Source organism: Dreissena polymorpha, chromosome 1 (assembly GCF_020536995.1).
Source record: "Dreissena polymorpha isolate Duluth1 chromosome 1, UMN_Dpol_1.0, whole genome shotgun sequence".
NCBI lineage: Eukaryota > Metazoa > Mollusca > Bivalvia > Myida > Dreissenidae > Dreissena > Dreissena polymorpha.
The window spans coordinates 67,910,096-67,923,362 of NC_068355.1; positions in this window are offsets into that span (position 1 = coordinate 67,910,096).

A 13,267-nucleotide genomic window follows, 5' to 3' on the forward strand; every position below is an offset into this window, starting at 1 on the left:
CACCTACTCCGAGAGATAATCGCGACTTCAGGCTCCTATTATGGGGTAACGGGGCCAATACGGGCCAGTTAGCGTACCTTCGGCGACACTTTCACCGGAAGCGATGGCACTGAGACGCCACATTGCACTTTTGGCATGCGTGGCCCATCGGGCCAAACAAGTCTGCCAAGTTTCGTCGCTCTGGGTCACCTACTCCGAGAGATAATCGCGACTTCAGGCTCCTATTATGGGGTAACGGGGCCAATACGGGCCAGTTAGCGTACCTTCGGCGACACTTTCACCGGAAGCGATGGCACTGAGACGCCATATTGAACTTGTTCATGCGTGACCCATCGGGCCACACAAGTCTGCCAAGTTTCGTCGCTGTGGTACACACCTAGCTCCGAGAGATAATCGCGCATTCAGGCTCCTATTATGGGGTAACGGGCCAATACGGGCCAGTTAGCGTACCTTCATCGACACTTTCACCGGAAGCGATAGCACTAAGACGCCATATTGAACTTTGCGCATGCGTGACCCTCGGGCCACAAGTCTGCCAAGTTTCGTCGCTGTGGCACACCTACTCCGAGAGATAATCGCGCATTCAGGCTCCTATTATGGGGTAACGGGGCCAATACGGGCCAGTTAGCGTACCTTCATCGACACTTTCACCGGAAGCGATGGCAACTGAGAAGCCATATTGAACTTTGCGCATGCGTGACCCATCGGGCCACACAATGTCTTGCCAAGTTTCGTCGCTGTGGCACCCTACTCCGAGAGATAATCGCGCATTCAGGCTCCCTATTATGGGGTAACGGGGCCAATACGGGCCAGTTAGCGTACCTTCGGCGACACTTTCACCGGAAGCGGTGGCACTGAGACGCCACATTGCACTTTTGGCATGCGTGGCCCATCGGGCCAAACAAGTCTGCCAAGTTTCGTCGCTCTGGGTCACCTACTCCGAGAGATAATCGCGACTTCAGGCTCCTATTATGGGGTAACGGGGCCAATACGGGCCAGTTAGCGTACCTTCGGCGACACTTTCACCGGAAGCGGTGGCACTGAGACGCCACATTGCACTTTTGGCATGCGTGGCCCATCGGGCCAAACAAGTCTGCCAAGTTTCGTCGCTCTGGGTCACCTACTCCGAGAGATAATCGCGACTTCAGGCTCCTATTATGGGGTAACGGGGCCAATACGGGCCAGTTAGCGTACCTTCGGCGACACTTTCACCGGAAGCGGTGGCACTGAGACGCCACATTGCACTTTTGGCATGCGTGGCCCATCGGGCCAAACAAGTCTGCCAAGTTTCGTCGCTCTGGGTCACCTACTCCGAGAGATAATCGCGACTTCAGGCTCCTATTATGGGGTAACGGGGCCAATACGGGCCAGTTAGCGTACCTTCGGCGACACTTTCACCGGAAGCGGTGGCACTGAGACGCCACATTGCACTTTTGGCATGCGTGGCCCATCGGGCCAAACAAGTCTGCCAAGTTTCGTCGCTCTGGGTCACCTACTCCGAGAGATAATCGCGACTTCAGGCTCCTATTATGGGGTAACGGGGCCAATACGGGCCAGTTAGCGTACCTTCGGCGACACTTTCACCGGAAGCGGATGGCACTGAGACGCCACATTGCACTTTTGGCATGCGTGGCCCATCGGGCCAAACAAGTCTGCCAAGTTTCGTCGCTCTGGGTCACCTACTCCGAGAGATAATCGCGACTTCAGGCTCCTATTATGGGGGTAACGGGGCCAATACGGGCCAGTTAGCGTACCTTCGGCGACACTTTCACCGGAAGCGGTGGCACTGAGACGCCACATTGCACTTTTGGCATGCGTGGCCCATCGGGCCAAACAAGTCTGCCAAGTTTCGTCGCTCTGGGTCACCTACTCCGAGAGATAATCGCGACTTCAGGCTCCTATTATGGGGTAACGGGGCCAATACGGGCCAGTTAGCGTACCTTCGGCGACACTTTCACCGGAAGCGGTGGCACTGAGACGCCACATTGCACTTTTGGCATGCGTGGCCCATCGGGCCAAACAAGTCTGCCAAGTTTCGTCGCTCTGGGTCACCTACTCCGAGAGATAATCGCGACTTCAGGCTCCTATTATGGGGTAACGGGGCCAATACGGGCCAGTTAGCGTACCTTCGGCGACACTTTCACCGGAAGCGGTGGCACTGAGACGCCACATTGCACTTTTGGCATGCGTGGCCCATCGGGCCAAACAAGTCTGCCAAGTTTCGTCGCTCTGGGTCACCTACTCCGAGAGATAATCGCGACTTCAGGCTCCTATTATGGGGTAACGGGGCCAATACGGGCCAGTTAGCGTACCTTCGGCGACACTTTCACCGGAAGCGGTGGCACTGAGACGCCACATTGCACTTTTGGCATGCGTGGCCCATCGGGCCAAACAAGTCTGCCAAGTTTCGTCGCTCTGGGTCACCTACTCCGAGAGATAATCGCGACTTCAGGCTCCTATTATGGGGTAACGGGGCCAATACGGGCCAGTTAGCGTACCTTCGGCGACACTTTCACCGGAAGCGGTGGCACTGAGACGCCACATTGCACTTTTGGCATGCGTGGCCCATCGGGCCAAACAAGTCTGCCAAGTTTCGTCGCTCTGGGTCACCTACTCCGAGAGATAATCGCGACTTCAGGCTCCTATTATGGGGTAACGGGGCCAATACGGGCCAGTTAGCGTACCTTCGGCGACACTTTCACCGGAAGCGGTGGCACTGAGACGCCACATTGCACTTTTGGCATGCGTGGCCCATCGGGCCAAACAAGTCTGCCAAGTTTCGTCGCTCTGGGTCACCTACTCCGAGAGATAATCGCGACTTCAGGCTCCTATTATGGGGTAACGGGGCCAATACGGGCCAGTTAGCGTACCTTCGGCGACACTTTCACCGGAAGCGGTGGCACTGAGACGCCACATTGCACTTTTGGCATGCGTGGCCCATCGGGCCAAACAAGTCTGCCAAGTTTCGTCGCTCTGGGTCACCTACTCCGAGAGATAATCGCGACTTCAGGCTCCTATTATGGGGTAACGGGGCCAATACGGGCCAGTTAGCGTACCTTCGGCGACACTTTCACCGGAAGCGGTGGCACTGAGACGCCACATTGCACTTTTGGCATGCGTGGCCCATCGGGCCAAACAAGTCTGCCAAGTTTCGTCGCTCTGGGTCACCTACTCCGAGAGATAATCGCGACTTCAGGCTCCTATTATGGGGTAACGGGGCCAATACGGGCCAGTTAGCGTACCTTCGGCGACACTTTCACCGGAAGCGGTGGCACTGAGACGCCACATTGCACTTTTGGCATGCGTGGCCCATCGGGCCAAACAAGTCTGCCAAGTTTCGTCGCTCTGGGTCACCTACTCCGAGAGATAATCGCGACTTCAGGCTCCTATTATGGGGTAACGGGGCCAATACGGGCCAGTTAGCGTACCTTCGGCGACACTTTCACCGGAAGCGGTGGCACTGAGACGCCACATTGCACTTTTGGCATGCGTGGCCCATCGGGCCAAACAAGTCTGCCAAGTTTCGTCGCTCTGGGTCACCTACTCCGAGAGATAATCGCGACTTCAGGCTCCTATTATGGGGTAACGGGGCCAATACGGGCCAGTTAGCGTACCTTCGGCGACACTTTCACCGGAAGCGGTGGCACTGAGACGCCACATTGCACTTTTGGCATGCGTGGCCCATCGGGCCAAACAAGTCTGCCAAGTTTCGTCGCTCTGGGTCACCTACTCCGAGAGATAATCGCGACTTCAGGCTCCTATTATGGGGGTAACGGGGCCAATACGGGCCAGTTAGCGTACCTTCGGCGACACTTTCACCGGAAGCGGTGGCACTGAGACGCCACATTGCACTTTTGGCATGCGTGGCCCATCGGGCCAAACAAGTCTGCCAAGTTTCGTCGCTCTGGGTCACCTACTCCGAGAGATAATCGCGACTTCAGGCTCCTATTATGGGGTAACGGGGCCAATACGGGCCAGTTAGCGTACCTTCGGCGACACTTTCACCGGAAGCGGTGGCACTGAGACGCCACATTGCACTTTTGGCATGCGTGGCCCATCGGGCCAAACAAGTCTGCCAAGTTTCGTCGCTCTGGGTCACCTACTCCGAGAGATAATCGCGACTTCAGGCTCCTATTATGGGGGTAACGGGGCCAATACGGGCCAGTTAGCGTACCTTCGGCGACACTTTCACCGGAAGCGGTGGCACTGAGACGCCACATTGCACTTTTGGCATGCGTGGCCCATCGGGCCAAACAAGTCTGCCAAGTTTCGTCGCTCTGGGTCACCTACTCCGAGAGATAATCGCGACTTCAGGCTCCTATTATGGGGTAACGGGGCCAATACGGGCCAGTTAGCGTACCTTCGGCGACACTTTCACCGGAAGCGGTGGCACTGAGACGCCACATTGCACTTTTGGCATGCGTGGCCCATCGGGCCAAACAAGTCTGCCAAGTTTCGTCGCTCTGGGTCACCTACTCCGAGAGATAATCGCGACTTCAGGCTCCTATTATGGGGTAACGGGGCCAATACGGGCCAGTTAGCGTACCTTCGGCGACACTTTCACCGGAAGCGGTGGCACTGAGACGCCACATTGCACTTTTGGCATGCGTGGCCCATCGGGCCAAACAAGTCTGCCAAGTTTCGTCGCTCTGGGTCACCTACTCCGAGAGATAATCGCGACTTCAGGCTCCTATTATGGGGTAACGGGGCCAATACGGGCCAGTTAGCGTACCTTCGGCGACACTTTCACCGGAAGCGGTGGCACTGAGACGCCACATTGCACTTTTGGCATGCGTGGCCCATCGGGCCAAACAAGTCTGCCAAGTTTCGTCGCTCTGGGTCACCTACTCCGAGAGATAATCGCGACTTCAGGCTCCTATTATGGGGTAACGGGGCCAATACGGGCCAGTTAGCGTACCTTCGGCGACACTTTCACCGGAAGCGGTGGCACTGAGACGCCACATTGCACTTTTGGCATGCGTGGCCCATCGGGCCAAACAAGTCTGCCAAGTTTCGTCGCTCTGGGTCACCTACTCCGAGAGATAATCGCGACTTCAGGCTCCTATTATGGGGTAACGGGGCCAATACGGGCCAGTTAGCGTACCTTCGGCGACACTTTCACCGGAAGCGGTGGCACTGAGACGCCACATTGCACTTTTGGCATGCGTGGCCCATCGGGCCAAACAAGTCTGCCAAGTTTCGTCGCTCTGGGTCACCTACTCCGAGAGATAATCGCGACTTCAGGCTCCTATTATGGGGGTAACGGGGCCAATACGGGCCAGTTAGCGTACCTTCGGCGACACTTTCACCGGAAGCGGTGGCACTGAGACGCCACATTGCACTTTTGGCATGCGTGGCCCATCGGGCCAAACAAGTCTGCCAAGTTTCGTCGCTCTGGGTCACCTACTCCGAGAGATAATCGCGACTTCAGGCTCCTATTATGGGGTAACGGGGCCAATACGGGCCAGTTAGCGTACCTTCGGCGACACTTTCACCGGAAGCGGTGGCACTGAGACGCCACATTGCACTTTTGGCATGCGTGGCCCATCGGGCCAAACAAGTCTGCCAAGTTTCGTCGCTCTGGGTCACCTACTCCGAGAGATAATCGCGACTTCAGGCTCCTATTATGGGGTAACGGGGCCAATACGGGCCAGTTAGCGTACCTTCGGCGACACTTTCACCGGAAGCGGTGGCACTGAGACGCCACATTGCACTTTTGGCATGCGTGGCCCATCGGGCCAAACAAGTCTGCCAAGTTTCGTCGCTCTGGGTCACCTACTCCGAGAGATAATCGCGACTTCAGGCTCCTATTATGGGGTAACGGGGCCAATACGGGCCAGTTAGCGTACCTTCGGCGACACTTTCACCGGAAGCGGTGGCACTGAGACGCCACATTGCACTTTTGGCATGCGTGGCCCATCGGGCCAAACAAGTCTGCCAAGTTTCGTCGCTCTGGGTCACCTACTCCGAGAGATAATCGCGACTTCAGGCTCCTATTATGGGGTAACGGGGCCAATACGGGCCAGTTAGCGTACCTTCGGCGACACTTTCACCGGAAGCGGTGGCACTGAGACGCCACATTGCACTTTTGGCATGCGTGGCCCATCGGGCCAAACAAGTCTGCCAAGTTTCGTCGCTCTGGGTCACCTACTCCGAGAGATAATCGCGACTTCAGGCTCCTATTATGGGGTAACGGGGCCAATACGGGCCAGTTAGCGTACCTTCGGCGACACTTTCACCGGAAGCGGTGGCACTGAGACGCCACATTGCACTTTTGGCATGCGTGGCCCATCGGGCCAAACAAGTCTGCCAAGTTTCGTCGCTCTGGGTCACCTACTCCGAGAGATAATCGCGACTTCAGGCTCCTATTATGGGGTAACGGGGCCAATACGGGCCAGTTAGCGTACCTTCGGCGACACTTTCACCGGAAGCGGTGGCACTGAGACGCCACATTGCACTTTTGGCATGCGTGGCCCATCGGGCCAAACAAGTCTGCCAAGTTTCGTCGCTCTGGGTCACCTACTCCGAGAGATAATCGCGACTTCAGGCTCCTATTATGGGGTAACGGGGCCAATACGGGCCAGTTAGCGTACCTTCGGCGACACTTTCACCGGAAGCGGTGGCACTGAGACGCCACATTGCACTTTTGGCATGCGTGGCCCATCGGGCCAAACAAGTCTGCCAAGTTTCGTCGCTCTGGGTCACCTACTCCGAGAGATAATCGCGACTTCAGGCTCCTATTATGGGGTAACGGGGCCAATACGGGCCAGTTAGCGTACCTTCGGCGACACTTTCACCGGAAGCGGTGGCACTGAGACGCCACATTGCACTTTTGGCATGCGTGGCCCATCGGGCCAAACAAGTCTGCCAAGTTTCGTCGCTCTGGGTCACCTACTCCGAGAGATAATCGCGACTTCAGGCTCCTATTATGGGGTAACGGGGCCAATACGGGCCAGTTAGCGTACCTTCGGCGACACTTTCACCGGAAGCGGTGGCACTGAGACGCCACATTGCACTTTTGGCATGCGTGGCCCATCGGGCCAAACAAGTCTGCCAAGTTTCGTCGCTCTGGGTCACCTACTCCGAGAGATAATCGCGACTTCAGGCTCCTATTATGGGGTAACGGGGCCAATACGGGCCAGTTAGCGTACCTTCGGCGACACTTTCACCGGAAGCGGTGGCACTGAGACGCCACATTGCACTTTTGGCATGCGTGGCCCATCGGGCCAAACAAGTCTGCCAAGTTTCGTCGCTCTGGGTCACCTACTCCGAGAGATAATCGCGACTTCAGGCTCCTATTATGGGGTAACGGGGCCAATACGGGCCAGTTAGCGTACCTTCGGCGACACTTTCACCGGAAGCGGTGGCACTGAGACGCCACATTGCACTTTTGGCATGCGTGGCCCATCGGGCCAAACAAGTCTGCCAAGTTTCGTCGCTCTGGGTCACCTACTCCGAGAGATAATCGCGACTTCAGGCTCCTATTATGGGGGTAACGGGGCCAATACGGGCCAGTTAGCGTACCTTCGGCGACACTTTCACCGGAAGCGGTGGCACTGAGACGCCACATTGCACTTTTGGCATGCGTGGCCCATCGGGCCAAACAAGTCTGCCAAGTTTCGTCGCTCTGGGTCACCTACTCCGAGAGATAATCGCGACTTCAGGCTCCTATTATGGGGTAACGGGGCCAATACGGGCCAGTTAGCGTACCTTCGGCGACACTTTCACCGGAAGCGGTGGCACTGAGACGCCACATTGCACTTTTGGCATGCGTGGCCCATCGGGCCAAACAAGTCTGCCAAGTTTCGTCGCTCTGGGTCACCTACTCCGAGAGATAATCGCGACTTCAGGCTCCTATTATGGGGTAACGGGGCCAATACGGGCCAGTTAGCGTACCTTCGGCGACACTTTCACCGGAAGCGGTGGCACTGAGACGCCACATTGCACTTTTGGCATGCGTGGCCCATCGGGCCAAACAAGTCTGCCAAGTTTCGTCGCTCTGGGTCACCTACTCCGAGAGATAATCGCGACTTCAGGCTCCTATTATGGGGTAACGGGGCCAATACGGGCCAGTTAGCGTACCTTCGGCGACACTTTCACCGGAAGCGGTGGCACTGAGACGCCACATTGCACTTTTGGCATGCGTGGCCCATCGGGCCAAACAAGTCTGCCAAGTTTCGTCGCTCTGGGTCACCTACTCCGAGAGATAATCGCGACTTCAGGCTCCTATTATGGGGTAACGGGGCCAATACGGGCCAGTTAGCGTACCTTCGGCGACACTTTCACCGGAAGCGGTGGCACTGAGACGCCACATTGCACTTTTGGCATGCGTGGCCCATCGGGCCAAACAAGTCTGCCAAGTTTCGTCGCTCTGGGTCACCTACTCCGAGAGATAATCGCGACTTCAGGCTCCTATTATGGGGTAACGGGGCCAATACGGGCCAGTTAGCGTACCTTCGGCGACACTTTCACCGGAAGCGGTGGCACTGAGACGCCACATTGCACTTTTGGCATGCGTGGCCCATCGGGCCAAACAAGTCTGCCAAGTTTCGTCGCTCTGGGTCACCTACTCCGAGAGATAATCGCGACTTCAGGCTCCTATTATGGGGTAACGGGGCCAATACGGGCCAGTTAGCGTACCTTCGGCGACACTTTCACCGGAAGCGGTGGCACTGAGACGCCACATTGCACTTTTGGCATGCGTGGCCATCGGGCCAAACAAGTCTGCCAAGTTTCGTCGCTCTGGGTCACCTACTCCGAGAGATAATCGCGACTTCAGGCTCCTATTATGGGGTAACGGGGCCAATACGGGCCAGTTAGCGTACCTTCGGCTGACACTTTCACCGGAAGCGGTGGCACTGAGACGCCACATTGCACTTTTGGCATGCGTGGCCCATCGGGCCAAACAGTCTGCCAAGTTTCGTCGCTCTGGGTCACCTACTCCGAGAGATAATCGCGACTTCAGGCTCCTATTATGGGGTAACGGGGCCCAATACGGGCCAGTTAGCGTACCTTCGGCGACACTTTCACCGGAAGCGGTGGCACTTAGACGCCACATTGCACTTTTGGCATGCGTGGCCCATCGGGCCAAACAAGTCTGCCAAGTTTCGTCGCCTGGACTAGTACTGTATACTAAACTATTTTTCAAGTTTCTATTTATTACCCGATAATCCCGTTTTTCCGTTTTTAGCAATCTCTTTCTGGTAAATATTTACGATAAAGCTTTCAGTTATTTCATTAACACAAACCTTGCCTATTTTTAAGTGACTATTTATAGATTTGATGAAATATTGCCTCTGAATATGCGTCAATCCCCTGACCTGTGTGTGCTTGTTAAAACGCTCAATACACGCATTTGTATGCAATAGACGCGACGTTTTACATGCTGCATAATTTTCGCGCTCTTTTTAATTGACAAAAAGATTCGACACAAAATAAATTTGCACTGCTAATTTGAAGCAAAAATATTTAACGGTGCGGTTACATTTACATTCGGAAGTGTGTTTCGGATTAAAAACGCGTTAACATCGACTTACGAGAATGGGTTTCGGATTACAAATTTAATTATTCCCATTTGAGATTTCAACAAATATTAGCCGTTGCGTTATAAATTCAACGATGATTTGTTTAAACACTTTACGAGTCGAACAAATGTTTTGACGGAATTATGCATGAAATTCACGTTGTCCACGAGGATCACGGCCGGTTGCCATCATCAGTCTTCTAACTATCGATTATCAGACGAAACATTTACAAGTGTCCGTAATTAATTCAACGAAAATTTGTTAAAGCGCATTACGTGTCGAATAAATGTCAGAAAAACGAGGTTAATCAGTTCTATAAATGGACATGTTGAAATATACATGTACTGGAATTAAATAAATTGTTGATTCTGCGATGCCATCCTGGAAAAAAAAATGTTGTGAACTATGATGTATATTAGTTTGTATTTAATATATTTAAATTATAACTATCTAATGAAAATATGATATATTAGTTTTTATAAGATATATTTAAATTATAACTATCAATTAAAAATAATATATTGCTTTATTATTCTATACATGTAAAAAAAATACCTTTAACGTCGTTGTTTGTTCGTACCGTCTGGCGGTATTATATACCGTGTGTTCAACTGACTTTATTTACTCTTTCAATGAATTACACAGTTTACCTCAAAGACCTCCTGAAGAGGCCGGTAGGACCTGTAAATAAACTCTGATAGACACATGCACAGTTTGTATCATACTTAAAGCGGTGAGTTGTTTACTAATTGTCCATTAAAGGCCCGTGTCGGTAAATTAAAGGCCCGAGTCGGTAATTAATTGTTTGCTAATTACGTAAAGACACATACGGCTAATTGAAAGTTTGTGAGTCGTTAGTAAAATATAAGCTCTTCTTAAAAGAAAAAGACCAACTTTATTTTAAATTGTATTTTTGTTCATTCATGTTATATATTATTATTTTATATATACATAATACATACAATTGAAGCATAGAAATAACAGCATTTCATGTTTTATATTTATTTAACATAATTAACTATGCACACATGTTTTTTATACTAACAATAAATCATTTATTTTATTATTACAAGCGCATACACATGATTCATAAAAAATAACAACACTTTATGCTTTATGTTTATCGCATATAATACACTATTTACAAATATTAGTATACTAACGATAAATCATTTTATTTGTTTGTTATTTATAATCATAATTGTCAACATTGTTGTAATTTTCTACATTTATATACACCCCAATATCATTCACACCTATACGGCATTATTCATACCTATCCGCCTATATATTATCAGTGGGACGAAACGTCTACCCCTTTTCAACACAAATATCAGTGGCACGAACTGGTAGTGGCACGAAACGTCAATAAACCATACGGTGCACATCCAAACCAACCATATCATCATTCTATACATAAATGGTGACGTCACTTCAGTAAGACCGGTGTGACACAATGACCATATCATCACAAAAACACTAAAAATAAGCAAATCAAAATCTTACAAGGCAACACACATACAACTCCAAAACTTCTGTACTAAATACAATATTTACGATAAGTATAACTTCGTTCAAAATAGACGCGTCGCGTACAACCTAAACTTGTAGCCAGAATGTTAGTGAGATGCCCCGGTCCGTCTAAAATGCATATATGACTCATATCCGCGGATATGATCGAAAAGTGCGGATATGAACGAATATAGGCAATATCGATGCTTTTTCTGCAATGTTTAATTCAATGTTTAAGGAAAAATACACAATATGTGTTAAATCTGTTAATATTGTCTCAAAATAGAACAATTTAATAGGCATTATCATTTTACCATACTCAAAATTCATATCCACGAACATGACGAAGTGCCATAAGATTGTTTTCAGGGTACACACCACCAACAATAATATGTTTATAGGTGCTACCTAATTTACGGGCAAAAGCTTTTTAAGTTTTTTGATAACCATGTATTTTTAATAAATATATGGACATGAATGTGTTCAAAATATTATAATTGTTGCAATAATTAAGTAATGCATAAAAAAAATCAATCTTAAAACGAGTTACATGTTCCTTGCTTAAGATCTAGCATCTATAAATTTTTGTGTTTTCTAGCCACAGGAATTTAAAGCTGGTTCGGTGGCTGTGTTATAGTGGATGGGGTGCTTAGTCACTGGGAGGTCTCTGTATTGATCCCTTAAGTGGGAGCATTCTTTAGATAACCCTAAAGACATACTATGGCATACCATTAGGGTTGAATGTCAAGAAGACCTACAAGGTAAAAAGAAAAATGTACGTCGAAGTACAATAATGGCTCTGTGTTCTGATTTGTTCCAAAATTGAAAACATGTTTAAATTTCTGTTGTTAAATTGTATAACATGTTAAAGCAGAATCGTACAATTACATGAAATTGTATTTTTTACTTATATACATTGTTTGAAATGTTATCATCTTGTTTCAATAAATGTATTTTATAATTCACTATCCAGTCCTATTTGCAAAAAAAAGAATGTTTTCCTTGTCAAATGTCAATGTGCATTGTAATAAACTAATATCGAATGCTGGATATGAAACATTTAAACATTTTATAAGCTCGGCTGTTTTCGGAGAAAACCCGAGGTATTGTCATAGCCAGCTCGTCGTCCGCCGTCCGACGTAGACGTTGTGCTAAAACCTTAACATTGGCTCTAAAATCAAAGTGCTTCCACCTACAGCTTTGAAACTTCATACACGCCACACCCATTTTTGGGTCACTAGGTCAAAGGTAAAGGTCACTGTGACCTCTAATATATAACTTTAACATAGGCTCTTAAGTCAAAGTGCTTCCACCTAAAACTTTGAAACTTCATATGTAGATGCACCTTGATGAGTTATACACGCCACACCCATTTTTGGGTCACTAGATCAAAAGTCATGGTCATTGTGACCTCTTATATAAAACTTTGACATAGGCTCTAAAGTCAAAGTGCTTCCACCTTCAACTTTGACACTTCATATGTAGATGCACCTTGATGAGTTATATACGCCACACCCATTTTTGGGTCACTAGGTCAAAGGTCAAGGTCACTGTGACCTCTAATATGAAACTTTAACATAGACTCTAAAATCAAAGTGCTTCCACCTACAACTTTGAAACTTCATATGTAGATGCACCTTGATGAGTTCTACACGCCACATTCATTTTTGGGTCACTTGGTCAAAGGTCAAGGTCAATGTGACCTCTACAAAAAAATGCTGACAAGCTTTCGCATCTAAGCGCGGCACCCGTTATGCGGTGCTCTTGTTTAAAGTATATACACGTTAGCCTTACTTCAGGTGTTAACAGGTCGATAAGCTCCTTTTACAATGCGATATGTATATTACCATTGCTGTACACTTCATTAGAATCCTCGCGGAAAGAATACTGGCAAAAATATTTTTATGTAATTTCACAAATATTTTAGAGGCCTTAGGTTTTTAACAACTATTTACAGCGCTAAGCGCTATGCTGTTGTTCATTCTTTCGGCATTTAAACTTTTAAAGTGTGTTAGGTAAGCTTTTTACGGAAAAGGCAGACTAACGCATACAGTATGAGCTAAGTTAAGGTGTTATACCTTTTATTAGAACATTGAAATTTGTTATGAGTTATATGAAATTCATAGCATAGTGTTAATTGTAAAGTAACTTAAAAAATGCATGAAACAGGAATAAATTAAATTTAATGAATTTCATAAATGTGCGTAAGTTTAGACTTGCGCAAGTAGTTA